This window comes from Phyllobates terribilis, unplaced genomic scaffold, assembly GCF_046119375.1.
Source record: "Phyllobates terribilis strain yellow unplaced genomic scaffold, ASM4611937v1 Scaffold_1__5_contigs__length_1240528914, whole genome shotgun sequence".
NCBI lineage: Eukaryota > Metazoa > Chordata > Amphibia > Anura > Dendrobatidae > Phyllobates > Phyllobates terribilis.
In genome coordinates, this window is record NW_027362761.1 from 25,969,603 (window position 1) to 25,988,949 (window position 19,347).

Genomic DNA, 19,347 nt, shown 5'->3' on the forward strand with positions numbered 1-19,347 from the left:
AGGAAACCCTGATTGAGCCAGGGACTGCAATCCTCGGCGTTGGGAGGACGTATTCCATCCCAAGGTCTGACTGTGTCCTGGATTCCAATATATTAACCCAGTGTGCCATCAGCAAGATATATCGTCCCTGCCCACAAGCACTTGTCTATGTGGCCGTGGTTAGGTGGACTTTCCCGGTAACTGCGTTGTTGAGGGCACGGCTAATGTTGTGGGACAAGTGCTTGTGTAATGCGGGGACAGCACACCGGGAGAAATAGTGGCAGCTGGGGACCGAGTACCGAGGGACAAACGCCGACATCAGGTTGCAGAAAGCTACCATCTCCATGAGACTCCATGGGATCAGTTGTCTCCGGGCACTCAGCATGGTGGGAGGAAGGAGGATCAGGGTTATGGAATATGCGGTCCAGACTGACGGCTACTGAGACTTGACCGTGTGGAACACAGGGTGGTGGTGGTGGTGGCAAAGTGACTGAGAGCATTATCTGCTATGCAACCAACAACCTTTTGACACAGTTCTTGGTTCAATAGTGGTATGCTGCGGTCCCCTAGTAATTGAACAGGAAGGTCGAGTGACAAGATGTGGGTGTTTGTTGTGGCACAATTTCAGCTAGCCCACGGCCACGTACTTAGCCTCGGCCTCTGCATGCATCATCACCATCACGTCCACTTCCCCGTCACACACCTTGCCCATTTTAAATGGAGGACAATATTTTCCACGTTCACAAGAAATGGCTGATTTTGGAATGCAGTTATATGTGATACGTCTGACAGAGAACCACGGTTTTAAATAGCAGGCCTGTAGTTTACTAATACTAGTCTTCACAGAGACCTAGTGTGAATAGCTTGACCGACACACTGCAACAAAATGGAAAAGGAGGCCAATATTTTCTACATTCAGTTCACATTTCTGGATTTTTATCGCTGTAATATAGAAAAGATCTGGCTGTATTCTGCAGTGCTAACAAGCAAATGGAGCAGAAAAATGGTGTACTCTGGATTGCTTTTTAAGCAAATAACCAGGATTAACATAAAAAAAAATTCCCTGGCCCCTGATACTAGGGGCTACGTCTACAAATATCTGTAAGAACAGAAGCAGCAGACAGAACGTTCAATGGACCCTCTTGTGTTGTATCATGCACTGCAGTCTGCCACATACACTGCCTGCCTAACTCCTGCTATCACCACTGAATATATGCAGCTGGATTAGTCCTCAGTCCTGTTAGTTCAGATGGATATATATATGTTGTGGAATACCTATACTAACTATAAACAAGCAAATCTCTCCCTGACTCAGCAGCAGCTCTCCCTACTCTGCCCGGTTTCAGGGTATACTGTGATGAGCATAGCGGCGCCATGTCTTATATAGACCTGATGCCACTGTGCAGCCAACCAATCACTGTAATGCCCACAACCAACATGGCTACGGCATTACAGTGTGTGGCAAGCAACCCCTGCATGTTCATTGGCTCTCTAAAGAGCGCCAAACATGCAGGGCAGGGACCTGAGTTCCCGCCCGAGCAACCGGGAAATACTCGCTGAGCTTGTCGAGTACCGTGATGCTCGGACGAGTACCAAGCAGTGGCGAGCACGTTTGCTCATGCTTTTACCAATTTTACCAATGCTAAAACTTTAATCAGGTTAATGTAAATTATGCACAAAAATGGTGTGGGTGGAGGTGATATGGAGTAATTGGATGACTGGTAAACCCTCTAATATTGTCAAAGAGATTCATTCAATGAGCAGGTGTAATAGTGTGCATTGCTACTACCTAGGAGAGAACCCTGGTTTTTGTATACCTGTGCATGTGCTCACAAACTAAGAATTTAAAGTGTATTTAAGACATATCTTGTAGCAGAAGTACTTTCCATTGCACTCTGAAGTAATAGTTTGTTTTTTATAGCTTTGTTTTTTTTTGAAGATCTTGATCTAGTCTGTAGCCCATCCCACATTTGAGACTGAGTTAAAGGAAGTACTACTGAAAAAAAATCAGACTTCAGATGCTGGCAGTCCTTCAACAGGAGCAGGTTAATTAGTACATCACAGGACTGAGAGTTCATACTTATTTCTCAAGAAGATAATATTGCAGAGGAGCAAGCATTACAGTATTGGGTAATCTTCCAAAGAAGGTTTTCTGCAGCTGCATCCAGGAAAATTCATTAAGAAGATAACTAAAGGTAAACAGCTGGTCCATTGTAACCCAATTATTGCCTACTGTGTTTGATCTTTTTAATCTTTTGCCATTGCAATATGAAACTGTTGTGTCATGTCATTGTTTTAGCTTTAGTATTTTCCCTCAAGCAAGTGAACAATCCGGGTAATAATCCTTACAACTGTACATATGAATAAATCAATTTTTTTTGTAGCAGCTTGTTTTAAACAATTTTTTTCAGTCTTGATAGAGGATAGACATAGAGGAAGCCAGCCAGGTAAAACCCATTTTGGGCCATTGACTGTTCAGCATGATGGCAAAGTCAACACACACTTTCTATTAGTTGATATAAAGCTTCACTGTTGAAGAATTGTGGCAAGTATGGTTAAACACCTTATCTCCGCAGTCAATCATCCTTTTTGCGCTTTTTATCCACACACCTTCTTCCAAGAGCCAAAACTTATTTCTTTTTCCGTCCATGTAGCTGCATAATGGCTTGTTTTTTTGCGGGACGAATTGTTGATTTTTATAAGAAAGTAGATGAGGGCACTACCAAATAAATCAGGATCAACCTAACACATCATTAAAAAGCGAGCTTTGACAAAAAAAAGGGAAAGAATTATGCAAATAAATAAGGATCACCGTATAAATTAATTTATTAAATAATCAATGACAAACAAGCCCAAAAAAATCTGTAAGTTAAAAGCAATTAAAATGCCATCAGGCAATACCAACCCGGCGTGTCTGTAATAAGGCAACCGCCTAACCTCATCTGCCTAAAGAATAATAATTCACGGAGTACCCAGCAAGATTTATCAATGCACATGTGTGTGATTGCAGGTAGATTTGAATGACGCAATTCATTTTACTATTCAATGTATTAAAAAACAACAGAGAAAAATTCCAAATGAGGTGAAATTGGAAAACAATTCAACCATTTTTTGTGTTTTGTTTTTTTAAGGTATACATTCTATGGTAAAAGTTACACTGAATCATGTTTCTCCGGGTCAGTATGATTACAGCTATACCAAACTTGTATAGATTTTCTTTATATTAAAGTGGAAAAAAAAATCTCTGAAATTTGTAAAAAAAAAAAACTTCTGAGACCCATAACTATTTTGTTTTTATATCGATTGAGCTGGATGAGAGCTTGTTTTTTTGCATGAGCTGACAGTTTTATTGATGCCATTTCTCGCTATATAGGACATTTTGATGTTTTAATTACATTTTTATGGATGAATAGTTATCAAAAACATATATTTCGGTCTCTTTATTATTTTTAGCGTTACAGCATTTATAAATTTTGTTAATCAATATTTTATATTTTAATCGAACTTGTATTAATGCAGTGATATCAAATGTTTTTTTTCTTGTTTTAATTTCTTTGTTTTCAGTGCAGGAAAAGAAGGGTTATTTGAACTAATTTTAAAAACATTTTTTATTTTTTTACTTTATTTTTTCCTCAGGGAACTTTAACATGTGATCGTCCAATCACTTATACCATACAATGCAATACCAAAGTATTGCAGTATAGTGGAAATCTCAGACTCATTTGAACCTCAGCTTATAGCATAGCTTCAGAGGAGGACTAAGATGATGGCAAATAGTAACCCACGGGCGCCTCCTGATCATGTCATAGGGCGCCAACGGGAGTCGGCAAGCATAAGCAGCAGTGCGCGTTCCATTTAAATGCTGCTGTCAGAGATTAACAGCAGCGTTTAACCCCTTGCTGACATCCGCCGTACTTGTATGGCACAAGTTGGTAGCGTATGCATGGAGCAGGCCCACAGAGTGAGCCTGCCCCATACCCAGCAGGTAATTACTGTGTATTACAGCCTCTAACAATTGCGGATGGCGCAAACTACCACCCACAATTCTTAACCTGTTAAATGCTGCTGTCAAACTCTGACAGCAGCATAAACAGCTCGTCGGCATGGGAGCTCAACATTCAATGCAACCATCGGCGTGCCTGTGACGTGATCACGGGTCGCCGATGGGTTGTTATGACAGCCGGCGGTCTGTTGAGACTCTGAGCTCGTCATTACATAGCTCCCTCGAAATCCTGCCTGTGGCTAAGCTTCAAAGGACACAGTGATGTTTACTATATACAGCAATACTAAGGAATTGCTGTATATAGTGCAAGCGATCAGACAATCGCAGGTTAAAGTCCACTAAGGAGACTAACAAGAAGAGTGAAAAGTTCAAATCACCCGCCTTTTCCCCCATTAAAAATATAGATAAGAAAAAAAAAAGCTATGTGATATTGCTAAGTTCAAAAAAGTTAGACCTATCAAAATAGAAAAATAATTAACCTCATCAGTAAACACTGTAAATGGAGTAAATTCAATAACGCAAAAATTACATTTTTTTGGTGGCTGTAATTGTAAGGAGATGAACATATTGCCCTGCTCCCCATTGAAGACATCAGTGCTGTGTATAATGTGATGTGTAATCTGAATAATGTCCTGTGACTTGTGCACATCTTGTGTCATGTGAAGTGTAAGATGTTTGCTTATGTAATGTGATAATGTAAGGTATTATAATGTATAGTGATGCATGAAAGACATAGGTTAGGACTTAGGACATAAGGTAGTGTTTGCATAGAATGTAGGAGTGAGAATGAGATATTATAAATATTGCTCTTAGGCACCTTGGCCCAAGGAACAAGATTAATGGCGCAGTCATAAGGATGATGGGGAGGGAATTCCTGACACCCCTTCTCCGAGAATACATTTCCAAAGTCAGACAGGTATTTATGCACAGACTGGGTATCCACCCTAGCCAGCCGAATGCCCAAATAGTGTCCTTGACCATACTTGCTCCACTTGGCTACGTCCCACGTCTGCCAATCTACCACAGGGTTGTGCAGTGTAAACCAAGGTAGTCCCAGAACCACAGGAGAGGGAGGACCCTCTAGCACATAACAGTCAATACATTCTTAGTGCATGGCCCCTACCTGTAGATGTAACCCTTGGATGACTTGAGTAAAATACCTCTGGCTCAAGGGTGTGGAGTCGATGACAATTATGGGTATATTAAATACAGTCATGGCCAAAAGTATTGAGAATGAGACAAATAGTAATTTTTCCAAAGTTTACTGCTTCATTTTTTGTAATGGCAATTTGCATATACTCCTGAATGTCAAAGAGTGATCAGCTTAACAGCAATTACTGTACTTGCAAAGTCAATATTTGCCCAGAAAATGAACTTTAACCCCCAAAACACATTTCAACATCATTGCAGTCCTGTCTTAAAAGGAGCAGCTAACATCGTTTTAGTGATTGATCCATTAACACAGGTGTGGGTGTTGATGAGGACAGGGCTGGCGATCAATCAGTCATGATTAAGTAATAATGACATCACTGGACACTTTAAAAGGAGGCTGGTTCTTGGTATCAATGTTTCTCTTCAGTTAACCATGGTTATCTCTAAAGAAACACGTGCAGCCATCATTGCACTGCACAAAAATGGCCTAACAGGGAAGAGTATCGCAGCTACAAAGATTGCACCTCAGTCAACAATCTATCGCATCATCAAGAACTTCAAGGAGAGAGCTTCCATTGTTGTCAAAAAGGCTCCAGGGTGCCCAAGAAAGACCAGCAAGCGCCAGGACCGTATCGTAAAACTGTTTCAGCTGCGGGATCGGACTACCAGCAGTGCCGAGCTTGCTCAGGAATGGCAGCAGGCTGGTGTGAGTGCTTCTGCACACACTGTGAGGCGGAGACTCTTTGAGCAAGGGCTGGTTTCAAGGAGGGCAGCAAAGAAGCCACTTCTCTCCAGAAAAAACATCAGGGACCGACTAATATTCTGCAAAAGGTACAGGGAGTGGACTGCTGAGGACTGGGGCAAAGTCATTTTCTCTGATGAATCCCCTTTTCGATTGTTTGGGACATCTGGAAAACAGCTTATTCGGAGAAGAAGAGGTGAGCGCTACCACCAGTCTTGTCTCATGCCAACTGTAAAGCATCCTGAAACCATTCATGTGTGAGGTTGCTTCTCAGCCAAGGGAATCGGCTCACTCACAGTCTTGCCTAAAAACACAGCCATGAATAAAGAATGGTACCAGAATGTCCTCCAAGAGCAACTTCTCCCAACCGTCCAAGAGCAGTTTGGCGCCCAACAATGCCTTTTCCAGCATGATGGAGCACCTTGCCATAAAGCAAAGGCGATAACTAAATGGCTCATGGAACAAAACATAGAGATTTTGGGTCCATGGCCTGGAAACTCCCCAGATCTTAATCCCATTGAGAACTTGTGGTCAATCATCAAGAGACGGGTGGACAAACAAAAACCAACAAATTCTGGCAAAATGCAAGCATTGATTATGCAAGAATGGACTGCTATCAGTCAGGATTTGGTCCAAAAGTTGATTGAGAGCATGCCAGGGAGAATTACAGAGGTCTTGAAGAAGAAGGGGCAACACTGCAAATATTGACTTGCTGCATTAAGTCATTCTAACTGTCAATATAACCTATTGGTACTCATAATATGATTGCAATTATATTTCTGTATGTGATATAAACATCAGACAAACACTAATAAAAACCAGAGGCCAGCAGATCATGTGAAAATATAATTTTGGTGTCATTCTCAAAACTTTTGGCCATGACTGTACACAAAAAATGCCATCTGATATACAGAGAAATGGACAAATTACTATCTATTTCACAGACATCTATCCATATGCATGCTGAAAATGACATGGGCAAAGGAGGAGAACAACTCAGCATATATTGCAAGAGAATATTCATTAATATAAAAAGATAGATAAAGATTCAGACAATGAGGAAACCAGATGATAAGGTGCTTTCAGGTCAGATACACTTATGATAGTATGATCATAATAAACCCATGGATTAGTATAATTGCACATTGCCCATAATAATAATAAAAATTGTAAATAATAAATTGGAACAAGTGAACTGGGGTCAGGGACACCGGATCAACCTATACTGCATGATCCCACTAACTGCTAAATAGACAGGGGTGGAAGAAAACCAGTGTTACACATAGGAAGCTCTGTGTCCAATTCTAAATGCTAGAAACATATTGATCCAATGGGATAGTTACCTGGCAAGGAAGCACTGCCCGAATGGGGAGGGGGTGGTGAGGGCCTTCACCCTCGGTTTCTGATGAGATAAGACGTAACCGGAAGTGCAACTTACAGGCTTCCCTGAAAACTACAAACATGTCACGCCCCCTAGAGAACGTATCAGGCAAAGCGATCTTGGGCTCCACCGGGGATTGCCTGGGAGTCACACTCCCCAAACCTGATGTGGTAGGGTTCTGCAACACTACTGTGCGTAGATCTGCCACCTCTAGGCTGAGTTGCTGCAGTTGCCCTGTCAGAGCTGTTATAGGATGCATGATGGATCAGAAAACCGTTTCGGCCAGAGATAATGTCACAACTCTGTTGTCAAGTATCCCGGGGCCAGGGGCTCCTTCCCTATCCCTAATGCTAGGGGCGCCCTGACCCTATTCCCCTGATTACTTCTGAAGGTGAAGATGCCGGGGCCACGAACCTTGTCTGAGCTCCTCAATCTGCCCTCAGTCTGTTCTTTCCCCCCAGGGAAGAGAGGGGTAGTAGTGTATGGCAGTACACAAACCAGATTAACAAGGTAATACAAACAGGGCTAAAGGAAAATACCAATCATACAAATATATGCACACAAACAACAAAAGTTAACACCGGGAAGTAGACACAACAGTCTAAGCTGAAATCCACCAAACACCTTCTCAAATAACCACTCTCCACCACACTCCTAGAACCATGCAGCATAAGCTAGCTCTGGTAGTAATAGCCTGCTAAAGCCCAGTATATATAGGAGTGGGGAGTGGCTAACACTGGACAGCTGAGAGCCTAAATAAAGGTAAACTTCCAGGAGCTCACACCTGAGCAGATTAACCCCTACACTGCTAAAAGAAACCTGCACCATTTAATATGAAGGCAAAAGGCTTCTAATTAGTGCAGGAGTGGGAGGAATCAAACGCTGCGGTCTTCTGGCTTCTCTCTGTTGCGGTAAACCCGTGACAAGGAGTCAGAGTCTGAAGAAGTGACAAGTGTGCAGAGCTCCAGTTTTGGTGTACTACAGCAAAGGAGACGAAGGGACAATGGGGTAGCGTGGCCAGGAACTGACAGAATCGGTCCTTGGATAGGACTAACTAGGGAGGGGCTCACTTTTTAATAAAACGGCCATCTTTTTGGACAGCATTTTGCAGGATTTTGCCACGGGTGCTCGGTCCTTTATTAGGGATACGGTGAATTTTCTGGATAGGATCAAAGAATTTGATGTTACAAAATTTACAATTCTAGCATCATTTGATATGGTTTCACTTTATACTTCTATTGAACATGGAAAAGGCATTCAGGCTGTGGCTGATATGCTTTCAGGCTCAGACATGGCCCCAGAATGTGCACATCTTGTCTTGGCACTGCAGGAGTTCATCCTCAGGAGGAATTATTTTCTCTTTGGGGATGATTTTTTACTGTAGCGAAGTGGCACCGCCATGGGGTCCAATGTGGCCCCTACTTATGCTAACATTATATGGCGGTGTTCGAAGACAAGTTTGTGTACACCCATTACATATCTCAGGTATTTGGCTTCTTATTTCCCCATGGCACATTTTTGGGGGATTTATTGAAAACCCTGCCTTCCTTAGAGCATCAAACACCACCTGGACCTTTCCCAGATGATTTCCCCGGTCTGGGCTGAAGATAACAATATCGTCCAGGTATGTTTGGATGGAACCGCTGCTCCCTGACAGTCATTGTCACCCCCAAGCACGCCATAATTTGGGTTTTCAGTTTGCCATACTCCTTGGCGTCCTTCAAAGCTAAGGAGGTCATCTTCTGCAAGGCCCGTCTTGCTGCCTTCTGGATGTGGGAGTTATCAGCTGGACTTGGGGTTTGGACACTCATCCTGCCCTGGATGGCGGTTGCCAGAAGCTGCATCTGTTGCCGCTGCTCCTGCTGGTGCTATTGGATTTGCTGTAGCAATAGCTTGTTGGTCTCCTGCTGGTGCTGCTGAGACAGGACAAGGTGTTTAAGCAGGTCCTCCATTTTGTCTGGCGTCGCTTGCTGGCTTATGGCAGGCTTCACCCAGGACATGCAGTACATTTTGTAGCAGTCACACGTATCTGCTGGGAATGCTGCCTGTACTACTAACACCAATTGTGGGGTTTCTACTCACTTGGGTGCGTCGGGAGGCAAACAGGAAGCATTTTCATTTAAATGTCCATGTCAGTTTATTGCTTCATAAACCGGCCAAAAGCAAAAGGAAAACAAACAGCCTTTAGTGCAGGAAAAACAAAGAAAACAGTCCTTTAGGCAAAGTGTCTGGTTAGCCAGTTGTGTGGGCACACAGGCTGGATAGCATCCAGTTCACTGGCTCAGTCTGGAGACAACAACACACACAGGAGGTCTTCTCCCTCCAAACACAGACCATATGGCAAACAATGGCCTCCATTTTAACTTGTGAACCACACCCAGAGATGAGGTATGTGGGTAGGCTGACCCTCCCATCTCTCCGGCTGTTGGCCCGAAGTGGAGCACTAAACAATCCTCTTAGTGCTTACATGCACTAGAGCAACATCCAGGATTACATCACAGATGACAACCATCTCTGTGATACATACCTCTCATATACTATGTTTCCGTGAGCTATCTTACAATATGTATGTTACGGATCCGGGTGGTGGAACCTCTGTGCTGTGATACAAGGAGGGACCAGAGGGGCAAAGCTAAGTGCCTACCTGGACCGATCCTGGCCACACGGCGGCTTAGTCGACTCCGTGAACCAAGGAGGGACTGGGAAGGCGAACCAGGTGCCACTCTGGGACTGACCTTGTGTGAGAGCAGGCGACTCCCATGGGACTGATGGCCGAAGCTGACAGGCAAGCAGGCGGGCATGGCTGATAGACAGGCGGGCACGGGTGATAGACAGGTAGGCAGGCACGGCTGATAGACAGGCAGGCGGGCACGGCTGATAGACAGGCAGGCTTGCAAGGCTGATAGACAGGCAAGCGGGCACTGGAACCTAAGGGCTGAGGAGAGTGTTAGCACAAAAACAACAACCTTGCACAGGCACCTGCACTTTGGAGGAGGTGCCTTTGATAGGAGCAGTCCTCCGGCCATTGGCCGAGGACTCTTTAGGACGGGGAGCTGCCCCTTTAAGAGGGAGGGAGCGCACGCGTGTACACCCTAAGTACAGTGCCCGGGGAACTGCGCGTGGTGCATGCACCCTGAGCAGACGCAGCAGGGGAGCCGGAGGATGCCGGACTGGGACCACGGCGGTGAGGGGATCAGCGTCTCTGCCCAGAAGGAGGCAGAGACGCCGACGCTACAATGTATACTTGATAAAGACCTACAAGTGGTTGAAATGTTGTATTTGAATAAACTACAGGAGAAACACAGTGACCTTCCACCTTATAGGGGTCCTTGGATAGGTCGACGTGTCACGAGAAACCCTGAGCTTGATAAACGCCAAAGATACAGACCTAAAGAGGACTGAAACTGTAGGACTAGTGAGGGTCCCGAGAGGTAGATCCAGGGTGTCCGTAACGATAGGACGTGGAGCCACTGAGCGGGTGTAGAGAAATTCTCTGAACTATACTGTGGCGACAAGCTAGGCTGTGACGAAGTAGGGCGAAACACTGTGCTATTCCGGCCCTGGAGTAAACGGCAGTGGAAGGAAACTATGTCAGTGAAAAGGCTTCTTGCTGTGAATGAAAAGTGCTTAAGACTGTGTGAAAAGTGTGGGGAGATCTGATGGCAGCTACAATCCCCCTTCAGCATGTGCAGCTGTAACAAGACACCTGGCCAGCTTGAAAGAAAGAATTCATACCCACACCAGCTAGCTACTATGCAACCTTCTGCAGGAAGACCCCCTGTGGATCCAAACCATACGGTCTGCTTTGTTCAGACAGCTATGAATTATCATAAGGATTTATGGAGATACTATACGTCCTAGCCAAACATCATGTATATTTTCAAAATCCCCAGAACATGGCGAATACCCGCCTGGGTCTTGACCCATTCTAGCAAATAGGGATAGGGAGATACGTAGAACAGCTAGTAGCAACTAGGCGTGTTCGGGTTTAAAACGTAGCAGGGGCCCGGCTGGATCTGATGGCACCAGAACCGCCTCCCTAGGGCGTCCATTAAGGAGTTATGACCCATCTTAGCTTTTGGAGTCTTTAGCTGCCAGAGGCAAGGGGAGTGATTTCAGGTCCAGCCCAGGAGGCAGGAGGGGATTGACACCAAGGGGTTAAAGGCTCCTGCAAAGCAGGGGAGGTCACAACAACATATTGTGTGTGTGGAAAGGCCAGGAACGGAGGGGTCCGCAAGCCTCCCATGTGGAAGCCCCTCCTCCACAAGCAGGCCTTCCATCTGACTGGTAACTGGCTTATATTCTGCTTATATCTTTTGTCCTACCACTATTTGTATTTGCATATCTGACCATTGTATATGTATAAACCATGGTGTATATAGTGTATTCTCTAGTGTAATCCAAAGTAAAGTTTATGGATATAAGTAACTGTTGTGTAACATAAATTACATAAATACCTACAAAATTCTACACAACAACCATACTGTTGAAATAAAAGTAGTATTTTATTAGATATAAAATTAAAATCGTATGGGGAATAAAACAACAGGTGGGAAAGCAAGGCAGGGAACCGATAGTGTTCCACACAATACTAGTTGCAGAAGTAAGTATTTTGGCTCAGAAAAAATACGTATATAGCAAAATGATCAAAACAAAAAATTATTTATCGCATGTAAATATATCAATCAATAGGTATAGCCCCTGTGCAAATATGCCATATAGTCAGAAAAATTCATAGATTAAACATATGTAAAGTGGCAGTGCATCAATAAATAAATAAATGCTATGAATACAATCTCCCATGTGGTATATATGAACCAATAGAGTTACTTATGAAAGTCAGTGAACTGAGAAATAGGAAGAGCACTGATAAAGTGGCAGTGCATAGTGAAGATATAATAACAGGAGGTAAGTAATGACGCAGGATAAAACAAAATAGATATTAGCTAAGGTGGCAATGCACTGCTAAAGTGACAGTGCATGATATCAGAGTATTGATCGAATACAAGTAGATTGCATACTGCAGTAGTCAAGTTATGTGGTGTTCACGCAGCCTGGTCCCGACACGCATTTCGTCGCTAGGGCTTTGACGAGGGATATGTGGTGAGAGACCTGACAGGTATTTTAAGTCACTGGGAGCCAATCGAAGCAGGGGGGTAAGTGACAGCTGCTGTGCCTGGCCAGGGATCGTCATGCATGATGTCCGGCGTCACTTCCGGTCCGTCTGATGCGCTCCAATAGGAGTGCATCTGCAGGGTGGAAGTGGCATCAGATGCGTGTCACAGTGGAATGCATTGAGGCAGAAAGTGCGCTCCATCATGGAACGCAGAGGCGCATATAATGGAAACATATGTATTAAAGGCACATACTGCATGTGATCAAAAAAGGGGTGTGATTTGATAAGTGAGAAGTAGAGCACAAATTAAAATGTGAATATGAATGTAAGTGAATGATGTAAAAAGGATGTGAATGTGTAAATGAACAAGGTGAAAGGGAAAAACAATTGTAAATAAAGATATAAATTAACATATTCACGGGAATTAGTGTAACTAAAAATTAGAAATTATATTGCAACACCCATCAGGGTATAATAAAAATACCTATACTACATAAAATATAGTAACACTAAAAGTATTAATATTGCAATAAGAGCAGTATGTACGGTATATAGAGAATCTTCTTTTATGAAAAAAGAAAAAGTCCTCATACACTTTACACTTATGAATAGTGTTGAGCCACCCCCGTAGTGTTCGAGTTCGGTTCGGTTCGTCGAACACCCGTGTGTTCGCCAAACTGTTCGTCGAACTGTTCGTCGAACACCTTCGAACACCGTTAAAACCAATGGCAGGCAAACAAAAACACATAGAAACACATAGAAAACACCTTCAAAGGTGTCCAAAAGCTGACAAACTGCTCAGAAGACACAACTAACACATGGAAAAGTGACAAGTACATATAGTCATGCGAAAAGAAAAGAGGTGGAGGAGTAAAAGGAGGGGGAGACACAGATATAGGCATGTCATGCCCTTCTAAAATCCAAAAAGTGAGAAGCCGACACGTTCAGTCCGCTCCTGCCCGTGCCACCTCCGTGTCGCCGGGTTTGTGCCAGAGCCGCGGTGAACCCTGACGGCCAGCCGCCCTCTCCCAATACTGGTGCCTGTCCGCTGGTGGGTCGAGCGAGCCCCCCTGTGGTGGAGGCAGCTCTAAGCTTTTTAATTTAAATTGTCTCTCTAATTTGAATGAATACACTTTAAATCCATTTACAAGGATCTATTGGAGGGCAAGTCTCATGCCAGCAGCCGCGTAATTCCAGCTCCAGTAGCGTCCACTAAAGCTGCTGCAGTTAAAAAGCTTTTATAAGGATCGAGCTCGGCTGTCCACCACAAGGCATCCTACTGCCAGTCCCAGCCCTTATGCCTTGGGGTGCCTCCTGATGCTCTTCACTGAGTATCCCGTGGTCCCGAAGCATTTCCTTTGAAAAAATTAAGTGTCCAAACTACAGGTGGTGTAGCTTGCTTAACAGCCGGGATAATCCGCTGACTAGCAGACACTGCTACTAGGCACAAAGTATTTCCTGGGCTAGATGCAGTTAAAAATTTGTAATTAGATACTCTCGTTGGATGCTGAGAAAGCATTCCATAGAGTCTCCTGGCACGCCATATATGATTCTCTTAAAAAGCTTGGGGTAGGGGTCTAGGGGACCCTTTTATAGCCAAAATCACGGCCCTGTATCACAATACGTCACCTAGGCTGAAGATAAATGGAACTGTAGCACCCTGAGGGCTCGGTTGCTACAAAGGTATTGCACCTCACCCAGAGGTGTGATATCTCACTCTCAGGTAAGGATGGAGTGTGGATCAGGACCCGACACCTGCATGCATTACACCACATTGCCGTGGGGCAGGGCGACCAATATGCCTCTGAGATGGGCACGACAGTCCCTGTCCCTGGCTGGAGTGGGGGGAGGGAACACTGAGGAAGGGGAACCCTGTAGTGCAGGAGCAGGGAGGAAGCAGTTCCTGGGTGCATTGAGAAGGGAGTATAAAAGGTGGGCACCATCTTAGTTCAGTGCAGAAAAGTCTGAGCAGAAGTGGCAGGGAGCAGGGGCTCTGCATGAGCTCTGCTCCGGAGGCGGGCCTAGTAACAGAGGCCCAGGCCTGGAAGAAGGAGAAGGAAGGAAGAGGAGCGGAGAAGGCTCCAGGAACGAGGAATGAAGGGATCCCAGGGGTGCGGACGGGCGAGTCGCCACCGCACGCCCGAATCCACCTGCGTGGAGGGGTCAGGCCAAAGGGGGAGACCGGTCCCCGAAACTAGTGGAGGCAGGAAACGACCCTCAGCTAGAAACAGGAGGCTGTGACATTTTATGTGGCGCAGCCCCTCGCTACACCCGCTAGGAAGGCACCACATAGGGTCAGGGAAACTGGCGCCAAGTTTACCAAGAGGAGGCCCGAGGCAGCCGGACAGAAGGGTTGGTAAGAAAGGCCAGACAAAGGACACACAAAGGGGGTCCTGTGAAGCACTCCAAAGTTATCTGGGAGTTGTCTGAGCCCCTCACCTGGTGAGCACAGTACGACGTGGGCAGCCGTTACCTGCAGACGTGGTCTGGATAATAAGAACTGTGAGTAAAGGCCCTGGACTGCATCACTGACTCCGTGTCATTACTGCTGCTGCCCTGCACCATCACCCCCATCCTCCGCATACACTGCCCTGAGGCTATACTCCTCCCGTGGGGAGTTATGCTACGCTCTGCTGCACCCACAACACCAGCCTCAGCGGTCTGCCCTGGAGCGGCGGTTCACTCTGACCGCAATCCACGGGTGGCGTAGTCGGACATTTAAACATCAAAACCACATAAATAGTTCCGCCACTGGTTTGACCACCCTGAGCCACGGAACCGGGTTGCCGCCACGGAGACTACAACCACCAGCATCCACCAAAAAGGGTCCGGCTCCGGGTGTCCCAAGGCCCAGGGGGCGCATCAGAACATTTTCATCACCTTTCACAATCACCAATGGGACAAGGCAGGGATGTTCTCTGTCCCCTCTCTTATACATCCTAGTGACGGAGCACCTGCTCTCATCAATTCGCCATAACCCCAATATTAGGTGGATTGAGGTGGGAGGCACCGAGTACAAGTGCTCTCTATTTGCTGATGATGTCCTAGTATATATCACTCAATCACATATATCCATCCATGCTGTTATGGCTGAAATAGATCACTTTGTTACATGGTCAAATTTTAAAATCAATGCAGCGAAGTCTGAGGCCATCGATGTCTCCCTCCCCAAATCCATATAGGATTCCATCCAGTCCAACTTTCCCTTTGCCTGGCCCTCACAGGGTATCAAATACTTAGGAATTCCTATTCATAGAGACCTCTCCCATCTATGTTATCTTAATTTTGGGCCCTTTATTGAACAACTCCATACAGACCACGGTTGGCAAGTTAGAACTGTAAGATTCACTATGTGAACCACTGGTGTTTTGTGGAAAAGCACATGTACACTGTGTTCCAAATTATTATGCAAAAAGTGTTTAGGAGTGATAAGGGAAGAATTTGTTTGTTTGTCAGTTAAACTCATTGATGGTGATGTGTGTCAGGGCTCTTTATATCACTGTAAGCAATTGCAGACACCTGTGCTAATTAGTTTGGCAGGTGTGTCCAATGAAAGGCAAGACTACTTAAGAAGGCTGTCTCACATTATTAAGCAGCCTACATTTTCTGCCAAAATGGGAAAGAAAAAGGATGTGTCGGCTGCTGAGAAGCAACAAATTGTGGAGTGTTTAGGTCAAGGCATGACTACAATCAACATTGTGCGATGATCAGGATGAAGTGTCTTGGCAATCAAGAAGTATGTAGCTGATTCACAGTACACACGTGTGCGTGCTGATAAGGGCAAATTGAGGACTCTTTCCTACAGGCAATTACGTCAGGTTGAAAGAGCAGCGGCAAAAAAGCCTTGTCATAGCAGCAGCCAAGTTTTTGAAGCTGCTTGTGCCTCCAACGTCCCCCGAACAACAAGATGCAGGGTCCTTCAGAGGTTTGCAGCTGTGCATACGCCATCCTGTCGACCTCCTCTATCCACTTCACACAAGCAGAAACGGCTCCAGTGGGCCAAACATTACATGAAGACTGATTTCAAAACTGTTTTGTTCACGGATGAGTGCCGTGCAGCGCTCGATGGTCCAGATGGATGGAGTGGAGGATGGCTGGTTGATGGACACCCCACGCAAACACGGCTACAGCGCCAACAAGGAGGAGGTGGAGTAATGTTTTGGGCTGGAATCATGGGGAGAGAGATTGTCGGCCCCTTTAGGATCCCTGAAGGCGCTAAAGATGAACTCCATAATGTATGTGGATTTTCTCAAACAGCACTTCCTGCCATGGTTCAAGAAGAAGAACCGTGTATTTCACAGCAAGATCATTTTTCTGCATGATAATGCACCATCTCATGCTGCACATAAAACATCTGCATCTCTGGCTGATATGGGCATAAAAGGGGACAAACTTATGGTGTGACCCCCATGCTCCCCTGACCTCTACCCCATTCAGAACCTTTGGAGCATCATTAAAAGGAGTGTCTATGATGGCGGGAGGCAGTTCACATCTAAGCAACAGCTCTGGGAGGGTATTCTGTCCTCATGCAAAACAATTGAAGCAGAAACCATCCAAAACCTGACAAATTCAATGGACGAGAGAGTTCAGAAGCTCCTTTCGAACAAGGGGTCCTATGTGAAAATGTAACATCACCTAGAATAAAGTTTTGAGTTGAAAACTGTTTGATTTCAGTTTCTAACAACCTGCTAATGCTTATAATTTCAAAAATGACCATTTTTTTGGTCTTTATTAAAATGAAAAGGTTGATCGAAAAGTTTGGGGGATCTAAGAGTGTGGCAACCCAGTAGTCATGATTACTTCGAATTCTGACAATATGAGGGTCATGCTGCAGGTAGTGCAGCAAGAAGGCACTTATGTGTCTTGCGCATCTCGGAGCCCCAAAATTATTTTCCGGGCTAGATGCAGCTAAAAATTATTATTAATTTTAAATCTGGTGAAGCTTTAGTATAGATGGCCTAATAGGATCAGTGCTGCACACTGCTACAAAGCCCAAATTATTTTCCAGTCAAGATACAGATAAACATGATTAGTAATTTTAAATCTGGTGGAGCTTATTATAGATGGCCTAATAGAATCAGTGCTGCACACTGCTACAAAGCCCAAATTATTTTCCAGCCAAGATACAGATAAACATGATTAGTAATTTGAAAGCTTAAAACGGTTGGTAGGGTGATTTTAACCAATCATCAAGCTTTTACTCTCCCCAGGATGACACAGGGGTAGAAAAGTCGTTTCGGATCCATGATTTGTTCATCTTTATGAACGTGAGTCTGTCTACATTATCAGTGGAGAGCCGCGTGCGCTTATCTGTCAGCACACCACCAGCAGCGCTGAACACACGTTCAGACAGAACGCTGGCTGCGGGGCATGACAAGATCTCCAAGGCGTAAGTGGCTAGCTCCGGCCATTTATCCAGATTGGAAGCCCAAAAAGAGCAAGGGTCCAGTGACACAGTCGTAGCTTCAATGTTTACTTGGAGATACTCCTGTACCATCGTCTCTAGGCGTTGACTATGTGTCAGACTTCTTGTCTCCTGTGGCCTTGCAAAGGATGGGCTAAAAAAGTGGTGAAATGATTCCGCAAAATTGATGTTACCAGCAGATACTGTGGTTCTGTTACGGTTTGAGTGCTGAACACTTGACGGTCCCATGGTTGGCAAGTTGGAACTGTGAGATTAACTACGTGCACCACTTGTATTTTGTGGAAAAGCACATGTAAGATTCTGCAACAGTCTCTGCTGATACTCCTGCATGCGTGCATCCCTTTCTATGGCAGGAATAATTTCTGCAAATTTACTTTTGTACCGGGGATCTAACAGTGTGGCAACCCAGTAGTCAGGATTATTTCTAATTCTCACAATTCGAGGGTCATGTTGCAGTTAGTGCAGCAAGAAGGTACTCATGTGTGTTGCGCATCCAGGAGCACCAAGTCCCTGTTGTGTTGGTGGCGAGGTAACAATCATGCTTCCTTCCTCTGTCCTCTCCCCCCAACCTCGCACAACAGAAATGTGATCAAGGTCTCCCTCATCTGATGAGTCTTTCATCAGTTCGTCCTCCACTTCTTCCTGGGCTCCTGCACCTTCCTCACTAGTTTGGCTGCTACCATGCGCCCTGGTAAAACCATCTCCCCCACCCTCACATGCCTGCCGCCTTGGTGCTGCCGACCGTCTGGACCTTGCAGATGTTAGCCCTTCCGCATACAACTCCTCCTCCTCTACTTCCTCCACCTCCTCTTGTGCCACCACCTGACTCCGAATTCTGTTTACCATGTGCTCCAGCATGTAAATCACCGGAATAGTCATGCTGATAATGGCATCGTCAGCACTAAACATCTTCGTCGCCATTTCAAAACTGTGCAGAAGGGTGCATAGGTCCCTGATCTGAGACCACTCCTCCAGCGTGATTTGCCCCACCTCTGGATCTCGTTGGCCCAGGCTATACGTCAGAACGTATTGCACCAGGGCTTGTTGGTGCTGCCACAGTCGCTGCAACATGTGCAGAGTTGAATTCCACCGGGTAGGCACATCGCATTTTAGCCGGTGAAGTGGCAGGCCCAACGACTTCTGTAGAGATGTAAGTCGCTGAGCTGCGGGATGCGAACGGCGAAAGTGAGCACACAGCGACCGTGCCCTCTGCAGAAGGCCATCTAGTCTGGGATAGTGGGCTAAAAATTGCTGGACAACCAGGTTCAACACGTGAGCCATACAAGGCACGTGTGTGACATTGCCCCGGCGAAGGGCCGCACCCAGGTTTGCAGCATTGTCGCACACGGCCTTCCCTGGTTTCAGGTCCAGTGGAGACAACCATTCATGAAATTGGTTCTCCAGAGCTGACCACAACTCCTCAGCTGTGTGACTCACATTTCCCAGACATTTCAATGTAAAAACCGCCTGATGACGTTGAGCCCTACTGCCAGCATAGTAAGGAGGTGTGCAGGATCCCTTCTGCGCAGTTAGAAAGCTTGTGGCATGA

At 45.3% G+C, this 19,347-nt stretch overlaps 1 protein-coding gene across 4 annotated transcripts in view; it reads left to right on the plus strand.

The window, feature by feature from the left end:
* The first annotated feature begins 1,989 nt into the window (after positions 1-1,989).
* The window catches only part of LOC141177147 (N-acetyllactosaminide beta-1,3-N-acetylglucosaminyltransferase 3-like), a 189,161-nt gene continuing 171,803 nt past the window's right edge, over positions 1,990-19,347 (plus strand). For all 4 annotated transcript variants that reach the window (XR_012254120.1, XM_073660439.1, XM_073660440.1 and 1 more), the window contains exon 1: positions 1,990-2,174. The gene's annotated coding sequence lies outside the window, so the exon portion shown is untranslated. The remainder of the gene's footprint in view (positions 2,175-19,347) is intronic.